We start from the raw sequence: 4,038 nt of genomic DNA, 5'->3' as shown, positions 1-4,038 counted from the left end.
TTTTCTATGATCAGTGTGATAATTTATGGTTTTTTGATTCTTTTTTGTTTTCACACCAGGTATGTGTGAGTGTGTGTATGTCTGTGAGTGAGTAAGAGATACAGAGAGAGAGAGAGGGGCGGTGGGTTGGAATGTGTGTGTGTGTGTGTGTGTTAGGGATGAGCCGAGTACTCGGCTGAAACGAGTATCCGGTACGGATAAAGCACTTTTGCCAAGTACAAGTATTATCCGAGTAATGCGAGTCAATATCGTACTCGGATTCATGAAATTCTCCATGACTGTGTCTCCGTTCTGTGATAGGCTAGTCACAGTGCCAGTCACAATGCCCTCCCTTACATATTCATGATAGCTAGTCCCAGCGCCCCTCCCCTACACTATTCTGTGATTGGCTAGTCCCAGCGCCCCTCCCTACACAGACAGACTCCTTCTGTTGCTGTGTGCCCAGTGTTGCATGTCCCTTATTCTAAGCGACTTGTGGCTTGTTTTTTTGTAAGTCGCTTACAGATATGGTAGTCGCGGGTTGCGGGTTTTTTGGGCTTGTCACTAAAGTGTAGTTGCTTATTTGGCTTGTACACAGCTTGTCCTTGCCGGCTCGCTCGATCCCGCCCCTTTCCCCATAAACACTATAGACAGCAGCGTTATTTCCCACCCCTTCCTGCTTCTAATTGGCTCTGACCCAGATAGAAACGAGTACCAACCAATCAAGGCAGAGCGGCAGTCTGTTGTTTTCTGGTTAGGAAAATGCGCGAGTAGCGACTAATGGTGAGTGTACTGTAGGAGAGTTTTTGGAGGAATAAATGCCCGGATAAAGTGGGAGAAATCAGGAAAAAATATACAAAGACTGGGAGAAGAGAAGGAGGAAAGAATGGATCAACCCGTCGTGGGGAACAACTCAAAATCACTGTGAAAAAAAGTGATTTACAATCCCTCAGTTTTCTAATGTTAACTATGTTAAAGGTGGTTTAACTTACTCCTGTGGTCATTGTCCTGAAGCTCAGGGGGAGAAATAAAAAACTCTAGCCTACCGTGTGTACAGTTTACCAATCTGTCTACATGGATGTAACACAGTTTTATTTTTTTCTCTTCCAGGATCGGGGGGCTACGTAGAAAAAAGTCGCTTATTTGGGCTTGTTTTCACAGGCCTGGTTGCGTATTTGTCTCGCAAGATCTGGCAACACTGTGTGTGCCGCTCCCGCTAGAAGCCCCTGACTGCAGCCCCGCAGACCTCAATGTGGGCGGAGTTAAACGTTAACCACGCCCCCTCAACGTTTAACCACGTCTCCAGTCTCCAACTCATTTAATACGGTGTCCGAAGAGGACAAGAACCTTAATGGATGTGGCAAAATGCAGCGATTAAACACATAATGACTTAATCTTTGGTTTTACTAATTATGAAATACAATATTGACACTATTCACAAAACATTAAATTATCGATAACATAAAATATGAAAAAAGTAATCTATTTTAATGTGTATTTATCATAATCAAATGTAACCTGATTTTCTAAATGTTATCAAAATTAAAAATCATGAGACTATAATATAATCATATATTGTTATATAATATAATGTATATAATATCTGTATATATCACACTATAATATATTCTATATAGAATAACACCAATAATTCTAAAAATAAGTTTAATAACATCAACAATATAACAACAACAAAAGAAGGTTGCATACACGTTTTTTGATTTATAGCGTCAGATCAAACTACATAAGAGGAAAAGATTTTAACATAATGCATATAATTTATTTTAATAGCCTCAAACGTTTCAAATGTATTGTTGCTCTTGAGATAATTATGTGGCACTTAAATGTTAACATATACAAGCTCTTTTAAGATTTTTGAGTTATATAACCAATAAAACACCATCACATTAAACTGTACGGATGTAAGGTTGGATAAGTAGTACAAATTTGATATGATGAAAAAAACACAAACGTAGCATTAAAGCTCATAGAAACTGTTCTTTTCATATTTTTACATGAACTAAAACTTTTTACCAACTGCTTAAAACTGAATACATCATAATACAGCCCAATAATTTTCCAAACCAATGAGGCTCTTGCATCACAGCTGGTCTAAAACTGTCCCAACTACACTGTTATTATGCTTACTTCTAATAAAAGGAAATTGTAGGCTACTATTGTTGTACCTCAGATAACTAACTTTGTAGGGTGTAAGATTGTTTTGGTCAATCTTCATATTAACATATACACTGAATCTTAGATTCATCCTTAACAATACTGCAAGTGGAAAAAAACACAATTTTGGGATCTGATCAATACCTTGGATACTGATCAGGACTATATACACTGACATGATCCAGGTGTTTGGTTTTGAAATGAGACGCATTCTGTCCCAAAAATTGCTAAAAATCTAGTGAATTCAAAATTTTCTTGTAGAACTCATTTATATAGGTCTATGTCATTTAATGTGAGATTAGTTGTCCTTTTAGATTTTTGGGTAGTGCCTGTCAAGAACTGTGATGTAGATAAAAGTCGACGACAAAGGGGCGACAGTGGCCTGTGAAGATCTGGAAGATCTGGAGGGCAACAGTGCTTGTGAGGTCTGAGGGCGGCAGTGGCTTGTGGAGGATCTGGAGGGCGGCCGTGCCTGTGAGATCTGGAGGGGCGGCAGTGCTTGTGGAGGATCTGGAGGGCGCGTGGCTGGGAGTCTGGAGGGCGGCAGTGGCTTGTGGAGGATCTGGAGGGGCGGCAGTGGCTTGTGGACTTGTATTAATTAACACAGTGTATTCAATAACTACATTTCAAAAGTAATACCTTGTGCTCGACTGAGGCATGACCCTTAATGTGGTAGTCCACTTGGCATTTGGAAGACCCCCTGTACCTGCAGAACGGACATGACACGCTGCTGGATTTAGGGAGTCTCATCCCACGTAGGATTGGAATGTGTCCCTATACATAAAAAAAACAAAAACTTATTACAAAGTCACAAAATACTGCCTATTCATTATTGTTTTTTTTGTAATCGGATTAGTTATTACAGTGCATATACCACCGAATGCTATCTGATATTAGTCATTAGTTTAAATTTAAGTCCAGTTTCGGATGAGCCAGACCAATTGTGGGTGGGCTTTAATTTAAAAACGTTAGAAGTTAAACCTAATACAAATGACTGACTAATATACTGTTATACTTTCTGTGCTTACATATAGATATTTTAATAGCTTGATCCTCTTAAATATGTTTTGCAATGTTGTTGCTTGTAAACAGTTTCAGTGTAAAGGACGGACCTTAAAAGGTTGTTGCATTGTAGAAGTTTTGGTCAAAGATCGGACCAACGGCGACCCCGCTTCTCCGTGTTTGACAAAGAGAGCGCTTTGGAATCTCCATTACGCACCACACATGGCTGCACTAGCGCATTTCCTATAGACCTAAGCTTAGACTATAACAGTGGTCAGCCATCTTATATTCCACAATATGGTTTAGTTCTGTACATAACACGAGGCAGATATTTCACAATTCTGTTAATTGTTTAAGTTTCAACCACACTGCCCAATAGTTTGAATCACACAAACGTCTGTCATGTAAAAAAAGACTGAAGTTATTCCTACGCGAGGCATGCTGTTACTTTAGTGTAATAATTCATGTTAGATAGACATACATAGACATAACCAGCTTTTTTAATTGTTTTTGAAACTATAAAAGTCACACTTCCTTCATTATTTTTATTGAAAAAGGGCTGTCCGAAGGGCTGTCCGATTAATTTACTCTAGATAGCCGCTAAATGTCTGACGACGTACACAAATAAACTCGTAAAAGCATATAATAATAATTCCCACTATCTCCTCCACAATAAAATCTATAAAACTGCAAAAGCTAATAATAATTTACTTGGAGCTAGCATAGACAGTTAAAGAACGTAGCTAGCCGTCAATCCGAACCTCAGCCTGCTCAACTTGAGCTGCAAAACATTAAATAGACATAACCACTTTTTTAATTGTTTTGAACTATAAAAGTCCCCTTACTTTCCATTATTTATTATTGAAAGGCTGTCCGAAAGGG

At 38.8% G+C, this 4,038-nt stretch overlaps 1 protein-coding gene across 1 annotated transcript in view; it reads right to left on the bottom strand.

The window, feature by feature from the left end:
• Positions 1 to 4,038, bottom strand: part of mdn1 (midasin AAA ATPase 1) — a 1,030,807-nt gene that overhangs the window by 478,656 nt on the left and 548,113 nt on the right. The window lies entirely within an intron of this gene.

This window comes from Etheostoma spectabile, chromosome 18, assembly GCF_008692095.1.
Source record: "Etheostoma spectabile isolate EspeVRDwgs_2016 chromosome 18, UIUC_Espe_1.0, whole genome shotgun sequence".
NCBI lineage: Eukaryota > Metazoa > Chordata > Actinopteri > Perciformes > Percidae > Etheostoma > Etheostoma spectabile.
Note: the sequence above shows the minus strand (reverse complement) of the source record. Positions and strands in the feature narration are given on the sequence as shown.